Source organism: Pteronotus mesoamericanus, unplaced genomic scaffold (genome assembly GCF_021234165.1).
Source record: "Pteronotus mesoamericanus isolate MK-2021 breed Mesoamerican mustached bat unplaced genomic scaffold, CSHL_Meso_final scaffold_54, whole genome shotgun sequence".
In the NCBI taxonomy this organism is placed as follows: Eukaryota; Metazoa; Chordata; class Mammalia; order Chiroptera; family Mormoopidae; genus Pteronotus; species Pteronotus mesoamericanus.
Window position 1 is genome coordinate 79,522,599 of NW_026555321.1, and position 12,873 is coordinate 79,535,471.

At 39.5% G+C, this 12,873-nt stretch overlaps 1 pseudogene; it reads right to left on the reverse strand.

Annotated features, from left to right (window-relative positions):
• Positions 1-1,227: 1,227 nt before the first annotated feature.
• On the reverse strand, positions 1,228-11,418 carry LOC129088191 (melanoma inhibitory activity protein 2-like; annotated as a pseudogene).
• Positions 11,419-12,873: the final 1,455 nt, after the last annotated feature.

Genomic DNA, 12,873 nt, shown 5'->3' on the forward strand with positions numbered 1-12,873 from the left:
TGTTGGTACATCAGTGGAAGTGATTGACCATTAAGCTGAATGTCTGTGAGGAATTGCAATGACTATAGCAAGGGTGCTGTTGCATGAGGGCTGACCCACAGAGCAGGATACACCTACTAAGTCCACCTTTTGGGTGTGTCATTTGTGGAGGTGGTTGGATAGTGCTCTGGTGTTATCAGAAGCTGGCTACCAAATCAGTTGGTCCTAAAGTCACTTGGGAGGGGTTCAGGTATAGGCCAAGGTCAGTTACTGCCTGTGCTCAGCCCAGGGCACTTTGTAGTGGTCTGTAGATGTCTGCCTCTTGTGCTGGACTTGGAGGTGACTGGGAGAAGCTAAGCTTCAAACTGAGGCCAGCTGCCACTAGTGCCAGGTTGGGGATGCTTAGCAAGAGGTATGGGGCATGCTGAAACCAGATGCTGCTTGTTTGGCATTTGTGAACCTCTGTTAAATTTTAAGAAAGTCTGCATCATGAGCCAAGTCAGGCTGTTTGTATGGAAAAGCCACTGGAAGAGGCTTGGGTGGGCTTGCAGCTTGGTAGGGATGGGGTCTCAAGGAATCACTAGGGCAGGGTGAACAGTGTTAGCCAGGTTGATGAAGACACAGACTTGGCACCTACCTGCAACTTCAGTCTGTGTGGACACAGGGCTCAACAAAGGAACAATGGCATCTGCCAGCACTTCTTTGTTTTTTTTTTTAATGAAAAAACTAGCTGATTCTATTATAGTATCAATGCCAAACAAGCCTTTAAATCAATTAAAATTTATTTAATTTAGCATAAAGTTTCTTTCACATTTGTCTACAATCATAATAAATACAGTTTTTGGCATAAATATACAACTTTTGGAGTTTAAAATATCCCCAGCTGCAAGATTTCATATAGGAAACTCCCATTATTGTTTATGTGCTTGTGGATTCATTAATCAAATTAAAATAATTATACCATGTAAAATAAAGTAAAATGAAAATAATTCATTCATAAGATTCATATTTAAGTCATCTTTATTTACAAAATACTATCCTGAGAATGTGATTCCATTAGGCTTCAATTTGAGCATAAGTATAATCACTTAAGTAGCAGCTGTTACTTACATTGAAAATGAGAGAAGTAAAAGTTACATTTGAAGGCAGACCAAAAATATTATCAAGTTTCTTGTGGTTTTGAGTGTGCATTTAGAGGTAGGCTAATTTTAGGTGGAATCAACCGTGATGTGGAACTCACATCTACTTCTAGGATGTACAGGTGGGGGAAAATTTGTCCCCTGCATGGAGATAATGAAGAAAAGCTCTCAGTGAATAAATATTTCTTACTGCAAATGGAGGCGGTGGTGGACCATGTAAATCCTTTGAAGGAAAATAACCACGAGAAGCTCTGTACATGCTTCCTGGACGTGGAGGAAAAGAAGGACCTCTTCTCATGTATAGGTCCCTTACATCCATTGTAAAAAATGGAATTCTGACTGGAGGAACAAAGCTGGCACCAATCACTTCATTTTGGTGGGCAGAGAAGCAGCAAACACATTTAAATTTCCAAGATTGTTTTTGCTAGCATTTCTATTGGATTCCATTTCCGAAGACATCTGTTTTATTCAGTGATGGCATATTAAAACTTCTGAGTTCTTCTGGTCTAGATAGTCTACCAGTATTAGAATAAAATCTGTCTTCCCTTTGTGGAAGAAGAGCTGGATTAGAATATAGGCTTGATGGAAGAATCATCACCCTATGATTCTGTTCCCATGGAGATGAAAGGGACTGAGGGTCAGAGGTTCCTTGTAAGGATCAGATAACTTATCACAGCTTGATTATCCTCTTTCATTAGTAATCTAATGGTCCAGAGGATTCTCTGAACCTCTTGATATACTTTCTTATCTCCCTGGAAACAAAAGTAAGAGTCTGAGTGGACCCTCCATCAAAGTTGTATGGGAGAGAAAAGTTCTCATTTCAGATGGTTGGCCAATGGTGAGGGACAATATGGGGAATGCCCTTTATTAAATCCTGTATTTGGAACATCATGTGCATAAGAACCTGTTTCTAAAAGTTAAAATTTAATCTCTGTTTCAGTTCATTTTTATCTGATGTAAAAATTTTCTTTCTTTATATCATTGAGGCTTCTTATGGCAGTCTGAGTTGCCAACCAATTATAATGTGCTTTTTTTTTTCCTCATGGGAAATAATCTGCTTTTGATAAGAATGAATGGTTCTCTCCAATTGTTCTTCAGACTCTTTTTCTCACTTTCTATAGGTCTCCAGTTCTTAAGCTGCATGGCTGATCTATTTATTCATCTGCTTAGAGAGTGTTTCCTTTCTCCAGAACAACCAATAATGTTCTTCTACTGCTAATTTCCTGTGAAGAGCAATTTCGTTTTCTTGATAAAGTACAGTCATTAAGTTTGTGCTAAAACTTTTGATTCTCATTTTCAAGATGTGCATTTTCTGACTGAAAAGATGCTTGTTCAGTCTGGAGATTTTTAATACACTCTCTAAGCTCTTCCTTTGTTTTATCAACTTCAGTTAATAAGTGTAAATTTAGTTTCTTTCTCCTTCTAGGGCTTTTAAAGAAGCCATTACCTTAGCAGCATTATTTAGCTTCCTCAAGGCTTCTTTTGGTTGATTATCTAAGAGTGCACCATCCTCTGAAACACCCCTCATTTCCATTTCCATATTATCATCAGTTAAGTCATCTCCAAGCATAGTAGCCCAAACTTGCATCTTTAGAAAGCATTCAGTCAGAGACTTGATCTGATATTCTTTATCGTATAGAACTTTTTTTGCATATATTTTGGAGTCTTGACATATTTTCTGTTTATTGAGTTCACTCACTTGTTCTTTCAGTTTTTCAGTATGTTGTAAAAGCTGTTTCTGGCTCTCCTGGAGTTGGGAATTTTGATTCAAAACATCTTTTATAGTTATCTTAAGTCACTCATTCATTTAAAATATTTTGAAGGTTGTTTTGGCTTCAGCTACTTGTAATTTGAGTGGTTTTGATTCACCTGCTAAGGACTGTATCCCATCGATTCTTGTTTAGAATGTTTAGATTGCTCTTCTTTTAACTATTTTTCCAGAAAAAAGAATTTCATCCTCAAATTCAGATTTGGAACTGTTCAGTTTTTCACAGATTGCCTCCCAGCTTTGAGTTTCTGTTGACTCCTTCTCAAAGCTTAGAGAGTCCTTTAATGACTCTAAGCCTTCATACTCTTTTGTGAGAGGCTAAATTTTTCGAGTAGTTTACATTTTTCTTTAATTAGTATAAAAAGTTCTATAGTAAGTTTTTTCTCTTTCTCTGCATAAAGCCAGCTTCTAATTGATCAAACACTTCACGAAAACAAGAAAACAAAAAATCTAGCAATAGCTGCATATATCAACAATTTCTGTGAAAAAATCATAAGGATTAGGAACTTTTCCCTATCTTTAGGCAATGCTGCCTCCAGTAGCTCCTCCAGGACCAGCCCCAAGTATGGCTGAGGGGTAGTCCTGGGCTCCTCCTTAGGCAGTCCTGGGCAACCTTGGATCTATGTAGCTGCTATGAGTTGGATATAGCAGCTGCAGCCAGGGTCTGGCTGAGCCACATCAGTGGAAGAGAACACACAGAGTTCTGTCCAGAACCCAAACTCCTACTAAACAACTGGGCTAAACCACCACAGAGCCTGCTGGGTTTGCTGAGGGAAATTTGGCCAATAGGCCTCAGGTGTCTACACTGCCCATAGGGGATCCTCGGCTTCTATGTTACACTTTGCATCCAGATGATCCAAAAATCCCTGCCAGCACTTCTATCTGGGAGAATATTGTCCTCCCAAGCCCTTTCCCTAAAGACAGGCAGTAGTTTCTTTTCTTACGTCCCTTGCTCTTATTCAGCTGCTGCCCCAGTGATGGAACTCAGAGCAAGTGAGTTTGTCAATGAGTAAATCTGTTCATGGGCCCTTTAAGAAGAATGCCTGGGACTCCAGAAGCCCCCCATCTTACTTAGCCAGAGTCCCAACTGGTTTTCACAGACAGAAGTTATGGGAACCCTGGGCTGTGGGGCCTGTTGTAGGGCTGGTCATCTTGCCCCTCATGGGGATACTTCTGTAGCTGAAATAACCCTCTTATTTCTTAACCACCACATCATGAGTGTGGGGCTTGCCCAATCTGTGTCCTCGCCCCTCCTATCAGTCTTGATGTGGCTTCTTTTGTATATCCTTAGTTATAAGACTTCTGTTCAGCTAGACTTCAGGTGGTTCTCAGTGATAGATATTCTGTGGTTTAGTTGTAATTTTGATGTAGTTATGGGAGGACATGAGCACAGTGTTTACCTATGTGCCATCTTGACCAGAAGTTCTTTAGGAGCTATTCAATGCCAAGTTCCATTTAAATAGCAGAGTAAGAGATATGAAAACACATTCATCCTTTTGTTCAACAAATGTTTATTGAGCAATGACATGTTCAGGAGCTCTTCCAGGGAAGCAGTGACCCAGAGAACTAAACAATGAGGACTCCCTGTCTTCTGAGCAGTTTCATTCTATCTTGTGGGGGTGGGAAGAGTAAACTAGCTAGTGCAGCAGGTGCATCCAGTGCTGTGTGGGATATGCATACTGGAAAGGCTATAAAATGTGTGTGTGACTGGGGAAGCAATTTTAAAGAAAGCCAGTGGAAAGACCTCTCTGAGGGACACTTTAGCACAACTCAGGGAAGCAACGAGGTATCTGAGTGCAAAGTTCTCAGTGCCCTTTGTGCATTTGAGGAATAGCAGGGAGGCCAGTGAGACTAGAGCCATGGAATGGGTTTAGAAATGGTCACAAGGTGGGCATGGAAAAGCTTCTGGAGCCAATTAAAGGATTTTGGCTTTTACCTGAACCAGATAGGAGCCACCGGAGAGCAACTGGAGACTGCTGTGCAGAAAATAAACAGGTAGCAGGGGTGAAGGCAGAAAGCCATTAAAGTCAGGATGTGCTAGACTAGTGCAGGCAGTGGATATGGGAGAAGTGGTCAGACATTGGATTTATTCAGATGGTAGAAGCAACATGATTCCTTCCTTATATCAGAGGTGGGGGGTGAGAAAGAGGAATTAGTGCTGACTATAAGATTCCTGACCTGTTAACTAGAAGAATTGAGCTGCTGTTCCAGAGAAAGGCAATATTAAAGAGGGCTTGGTTTGGGACATGTGACATTAGTAAGTATACGAAACATTTAAGTAGAATGTAGGTGGGCAGTTAAGGACAGCAGACTGAGTTCAGAGGTTTGCACTCAGATAGTGTTTAAAGACTGAGATAGGATGGGGTGGTAGAGGAAATGAGGGTAGCTGCAGAAAAGATGAAGCCTAATGTGTGAGAGCCCCTTAGCTGACTCCATGGATATAGAAAGAGAAGAGTAAGGACCTGGATTGGGCAGCCTAACTGTACGGCCCTAAGCACATGGCCGAACCTCTCCGAATCTCTGAATCTGTGTCTATAAGATGAGAATAGCAACAACCACCTCCCCAGGCTGTTATAATTAATGAGGTAATTCATGCATGAACATTACTTACCTTAGTGCCTGCTTCTGGACTCCGCTTTCCTAACCTGAGTGATACAACAGGGCCCACAGATCATTTCAAACCATCTCATTGAAAACTTCTATTAGAAGCTTGGTAAAATTACAAGGGAATGCTCTCTACCTGCCTTAGCTATTTTCTTTCTGAGTCTTGCATTTTGCCACTCTTGAGAGTCTAAATCATCTTTCATAGACCCTTTCCCTACACTGATTGCCTACACCTCCTTTTCTTCCCCCTTTTCAAAACTTAGCTGGGTTTCTGTTCCAGTTTTACAAATACCATTCTCATCTAGGTGCCAAGATAAACTGGCCAGAGGGTTAATGTGTTAATGGTGCTAGTGGGTATTTGGTTAACCTTCTTAGTCATCTGCAGTCAGTAGCTACAGGACCCTCTTCCCAGTCCTCCCCCACCCCCAAAGAAGTTGCTGCCTAAAAACCTGCTGTTTTCCATCAGGGGTGGCAGAAGGTAAGAAACCAGGAAGCTGAGATTTCTGAGAGGATCTGGAAAAAGAGCAAAGATCATCAATGTGCTGTGAAGTGCTTTTCACAGATAACTGATAAATCATGCTGTTCCTGAAATTAAGATGTTGGCATTGAACAAACACAAATGTAGACTAAATATATGATTTTTCCATCCTGATTAACATCCCAATGGCTCTAACAATAGATCCGCATAGAAAGAAGGGCTGTGGTATGCTTGCTCTTGCCTTTCTGCAGTTAGAAATATTGTGAGACCTAGTCAATCAGTGCAAGAAAAATAACTTGAAGGTGAAGTGCTTTCTGATAGTACTCGAAGTATTCTTCCAAAATATACAGATTTAATGAAAAGAGGAAAAATTTAGTGCAGATAACAGCAACATTGAAAAACAAAGCCTATTTCTAAGGAAGTAGCAATATTTTCCTTTTTAATAGAAGTAGAATGTAACAATGAACGTTGAGAATTCCAATTCTTGAACTTAAGAGTCAGGAGTTGAGTAAATTCTTGTATTTTTGTAGATTTAACAAATTAACCCAGAAGTCTGTTATTGGCAAAGCTATGCATTCTGAAATAATAGATTTTGCAGGTCAAAATCTTGAGTTTTCTAAATTACTTTTCTCTAAAAGTCTGCTTTGTTTTCCATTATCATTATCAAAGCAAAAAATGTTCATGTCTCCCATAATTTCAGAAACCGCAGATAAACGAAAACAAAAATAAAAAGCCTGATGACCTTACCCCTTCATTAGGTAGGTTGACTATTTCAGTGATCATGTTGGTATTTGTCCTTTGAGATTTTTTTCTGAGAACATTTTCCTCTACCAAATGAGATAATACCATAAATTTTATGTGGGGATGTGCTTTTCTCACTGCACAATGTATCTTGGTCATGTTTCCAGGTCTGAAGTGTATTGCCAGTGCAGTGCAATACTAGGGGCTGCATTCAAAGCCAATCATGGTGTTTCTGGGCTGGTTTGTTAACATTAGCAAGATTGACAGAGTCCCTGTTGTGAAGAAGCTGATAGTTTAGTGAGAAAGAGGCAGGAAACTGTAATACACCCCACAGTGATATAGAAGAACAGGTATATGATAGAACCATTGTTTTGTGGAAGGAGGTATTTAAGCTGAAATTTGAAAGATAAGTTAGAATTAGCCAGACCAAGAGCAGAGGGGTAACACTGGTTTGAAGGCTCTGTGACGGAAAAAGCATTGGGGGCTCAGGAAATCAAGTGGAGGACAGTACGAGTATGGCCAGTGAGTTGGGGAGATGGGTAACCACACTGTTGAGTCCAGGTCAAATGTGAGATAAGCACTGTGATATATAACTGGGTATTCAGATTGTACCCTAAGCACATTGAGAAGCTGTGAAAGGTTTTGAGCAGAAGAATGACAATCAGATTTGAGTTTTGGGAAGATTACTAGAAACAGAACTTCAGTGTGGATAAGGGCTTGGCAGGGCCCCAGAATGTGACAATGACACCAAGGAAGAGGCTGATACAAAGTTTGGAAAGTAGAAATAGAGAGAAAAAAGGTTGATTCCAGAAATACTTAGGAAGCAGATAGGAGAGGACTTTCATTGCGTTTGTAACTGGCATGAAGATAGGCTTGCACATCCTGCTAAGAAAGGACTTGTCCCATTGCAGGGAGGGCTGTCTGTCACTCTTAACCACTTCCCAAGGCCTCTCTCTATTAGGCAGCTCATATCCAGTGACCGACTGACATGGAGTCACAAAAATCAACTGAACCTGGGGCAATGTTCACAGACCATTCAGCTCCCACATTCCTTGTGGGCTCCATGAGGCCATTATTGGGCCTACATTGTCACAGCTCAGGTCCCTTCTGTGCCTAGTCCTACCTCCACTTTCTCCTCCCCGCAGAAGTCTACCCCAAGGGCACTGGAAGGAACTATGTGTGGCTTCTGGGTTTCTGGTGGCCTTATTCATTGTCATTGAGGATTCAAACAGAAGAACCAGGGATGGTGAGAAGGATGCAGATGGTGAGCTTAGCACAGGGCATGTGAAATTGGGGTCCTTATAGCTTATTCTTGTGGAGACACCAGTAGGTAAGTCAACTAGGCATTTGGTTTTGAGGTTAAGTCTGATTTGAAGCTGCATTGTCACAGATGTACTTCTTGCTATCTTTTACTGGCATCTGTATTCTCTTGCTGTTCTGAAAGAATTACAGTATTAAATATACTTTTTTCTCTTTTATCTCTGAATCCTTATACATGCTATTTTCTGTGCCTGGAACATCCTTCTTTTCCCTTTCTGTTCTTCCCCTGCTAAATTTCTACTCATAGTGATGACATGACTTCTACCAGGAAGTCACCTCAGATGCACCTGGATCTGGTTTAGGGGCCTGACAAACGCACTCCCAGGCCATCCCATATCCCAGCACTTGTCATGTGATAATTGCTGATTTTCATCTTTGTGTTCATTCCAAAGTTTATAAACTTCATGAAAGAAAGGATTTTATGAGTTGTTGAAAGCTTTATCCCCAACCCTTGCCTTGGACCTGACACTGAGGAAGTTATCAGTAATTGTTGCATGAACCATTGCTAATTGAAAGACAGACCTAGAAAGAAGAGGAATGCTGAGATTTAATGTAAAGTTAGAAGCAGAAAATACTAAGGGAGGTGTGGCCAAGAGGTAAGGGTAACTTTTTAAACTTTTGTTTACTTACTTTTACCATCACCATTTAACCTCCCATAACCTATTCCAGCTCCACACATTCCCCTTGGCCCTGCCATCACCACACTGTTGTCTGTGTCTCTGAGTTCTTGCTTTTTTGTTTCTTTTTTGCTCAGCCCCAGCCTTCACCCCTAGAGCTGTCATCCTGCCTTCTATCTATGAGTCCATCTTATTGATTGTACTAAACTTAAATAGAATTTATTAAACAAATATTGCTGTACATCTAGGTCTTCCCAAAATTTTCTTAGTGCTTGTTATTACAATGTGATCACAAATGCTGTTCTACACAAAGATTTTGTGCACATTTTAAATTATGTCCTTAGAATTTAAAATTGATGAAAGTGAAATTGCTGTGTCAAAATTTTCATGTTACTTGATTTTTATTATTTAATAGTGATAATTTATCTACCAGGAATATTGTGTCATTTTTGTGTTTATTTCTCAGCCTTGAATTATTTAACAATTTGGTATAAGCTCTTGTTCATTTATTTATTAATTTCTATATTGTGGTAAAACATGTATGATATAAAATGCACAAACCAGGGGCATTAAGTACATTCAAAATATTGTACAGCCATTACCACCGTCCATTTCCAGAACTTCTTTTCATCATCCCAATCAGAAAGCCTGTGCCTATTACGCAATAACCCCCATTCCCTTCTCAGTTATTTCAGGAAATTATTTGCATGGTTTGGGAAGGAATTTTGTGTTTTTTGCCATTTCATCCAACAACAGGAATGTTAGTTAGTTCTTTAAAAGTTCTAATACTGCATTAAGCCAATTACTGGGAATATGGGTGAATAACTATATTTTTATGCCAAGGAATAGAGCTTTGAGAAAATAATATTCAGGCCCACAATGTCATAGAATAGATAGCCCTTAGGGTTTTATGACTGAGAAGAGCATCCTTTTGTAATATTCAAGAGCTCCTCAATCAGTCTGAGCAATTTTTCATCTAGTAATATAAAATAAGCAAAGAACAACATGTTTAGGATTTTAGAAGTTTATCCTAAACTAGAAATAAGATGCAGAGGCGCTCTCATTGTTTTTTGTAGATGAAATGTATAATCCTAAATATCGATGAGGTGTAATTTACCTAAGTGGTAGCAATTTTAAGAAAACTGAAAAGAAAAATTTAGTTTTTGCTTTGAAATGATTTCCCAGAGACGAAAGATTACATTAATATTTTTAAAAATTTCCATAGCACTTTCTGGAGTGCTCATGAAAAGTCAGAATAACCCAAGAATAAGACAGCATGGAATTGGGAGGAGCATACATTTGGACTTGGTATGGATCCTGTGGTTAAGTAAGATATGTCTGGGGACCCACTTCAAACAATGGCAGTTTGCAGCTCTCCTAATTATTGGCTCTTGCCTATCTCCTTCTGTTAGAATTGCTAAGCAAAAAGGTATTGTATTGAATCTCTGGGCATAACAGGAGGGAGAATTTATGGAGGATTAACTTTCTTTCATCTTTTTACCTTTAAATAGGGGAACAAGTCTAACAAACTGAATTAAAGGGAGGTATTTTCTTAAAGGCTTTGAAGTTTTTCTTTGCAAACAGAGTTGAATTGATTTGAGCCCTTTTCCTTCAAAGTAAAAGCCCTACAAGCAAATTTCCTATATACATTCCTTGCTCTTTGTGAATTAACAGAGATAATACAGTAAAAAAGAGGATCTGATAAGAAGTAGGAGCAAGCCAACTCCTTTAGAATAATAATATATGCTAATGAGCTCATAAAGTGACAGAACAATTTTTTTAATGGTTAAAAAGTTTTCCTTCTGCACTCTGGAAGCATTAAAACCTTAGCGTGGTAATAAGGTAAACATGGAAAAAAATTAAAATAATAATATGACTCTAAGATGTCGTTTCTGGGAGCTATTTAAATTCAGCCAAATGTTTTCCAAGGGTGGGGCTCTCTATGTTTTAGTCTCTGAAAAACAGTAACAACAACAACAACAACAACAAAATCATGAGTAAAATGTTTCAAAATAGCCAAAATTTATGTCTTAAAGAAGTCACCACTTTTGATGGTCACCTTGCCTTCAGGATACTTTCCTGAATAAGAGTGTACCCTGCAGTGGGCTTATAGCAGCCTTGGTTCCACCGCCAGCTCTGCTGCTTCTCAGTTCTTGTAAGGCAAGGTCTTCTGGAACTCAGTTCCTCCATTTGTGCAATGGCAATATGAATGGGAGGTAATTCAGGAAGCTATTTCTGGTGTGGTGCCAGGGGATTATAGAAGACACACACTTCATGTGCTTTTGTGACACTTTGTATACATTTTCTTTTATAAAAAGAAAAGAGAATATTTGGATTAAATGAAGTCATGGGTGGAAGCAGTCCATCTTACGTTTGTAGGATGACATTGGAAGTGCGTTGGACCTGGGAAGTTTCTGGCCCGGGTCTGCTGTCAGCACAGAGACAGGCCCTGCCTAGCTTCACCTTCTCTTGTGGGTAGAATGAGGTTTATCTATCCCAGACCTTTTTACAAACTCCAATGTTTGAATTTTGAAAAGCAAACAGGTGCTTTACTCAGAGCTGGGCTCTGGAGAACAGGAAAGGATTGGGAACTTCTGTTGGCTGGGATCAGAAAGAGAATCCGACATACGTGAGGGAGTGAGATTCGCCTACTCCACTGTCTGCAGCCTCAGCCTGCTTGTGCGTCTGGCCGGTGGACATCCTGTGCACCTGTTCTCTCATGTAGGCTGGGTAAACCAAGGCAGCAATTGCTCTTGCTGAGTTCAGCCCCATCATCGCTAGGACCTTCACTGGGTAAGGCTTTTGTGTTCCAGATTTTCTTCTCATCTTTATCGTCCCTCCTCTCCTATGTATACACAAGCACATGAAATTTTAATTTAAAGCCCTTTGGTTCTAAAGTTGATGAGATGCTGTAGGAACTTAATTCTTACTTTCCAAATAGTCGTTTTGATGCAGGTCCAAGAACCTGTCGACAAAGTGAGGACTTATTGTATTCACAGACTGTGTATTTGCAAATTTGTATACTTGCTAAAATTTCCTTGTAACCTCAAGATGAGTATTTGCTGCATATTCTCAGTCATTTGTGGACGTGCATAGAGCAGGGGAAATTTGAACTGCCTGACTGGCCTGTTCCCAGCTGAGGAGGAACTAGGCAATGCTCTGTCTTCTGTTTCGGCCCTCCAACTGTAAGTAAACAAGTGTCCTTTTCTTGCTCGATTTAATGCCACATTTTTGTTGGTGATTTCATTGTTTAAAATGGCTCCCAAGCATAGGGTTGAAGTGCTGCCTAATGTTCTTAAGCACAAGAAAGCTGTGATGTGTCTTAAGTAGAAAATATGTGTGTTAGAGGAGCCTCGTTCAGGCATGAGTTACTGTGTCATTGTCCATGAGTTCAAGTTAATGAATCAACAATATAGTATATTAAATAAGGAGTATTTAAACAGAAACACAGATTAAGGTTGTGTATTGGTCAGCTGATGAAAATGTGACCAGAGTCTCGCAAGAACCTTATTGTATGTCCCCAAAGAATAACTACAGTATCCACTAATTCAGTGTTCATAGTGAGTTTTTAGAACCCAACTACTGTGATAATGAGAATTGACATGCATGTGTGCACATGTTTACATAATACACACACAAAACTATCTTCAGGGAAAGTAAATCTAATTGAGAAGGGAAAATATACAAATAAATAAAGGCAATACAAATGGAAGCATTTGAGTGACAGCTTAAAGACTAAGTATAATTGACAGCTGAACGGAGAATGAGTTAGTCTTTTGAAATCTTTGTATCCAAGTAAAGCTTTTTCCTGCCAATAAAATGGAGCAATGACACCCAGTGCTCAGCTAGTTGCTGCTTATTTTTCAGTACAAACAAAGCTGTATTCAAAACTAGGATAAACATATCCATGTTAATTTTACCCCAGACTTTTCCTCAAAGAGTAATTCCTCTCATTTTTCTCACATAGCTCTTTGAGCTCTTCCTGCCATCAGGCAGTGAATTAAAAACTGCTGTTTAGTGTTCTTTGCTCTGTTTTATGTTCCCTGAAAGTGAGAGATCGTTCTGTTTGTAATCTGCATCTAATCTGTACTTCTGCCAAGTTTCAAGTCTTGTTTTTCTTATTTAGCAATGGACCTAAGTGTTCTTATGAGGAGTTTAAAACCAAAGTTTGTAATTATCAGATGAAAAAGTTAACTTAAAATGCCCATTCTCAGAGGAGAGATTTGC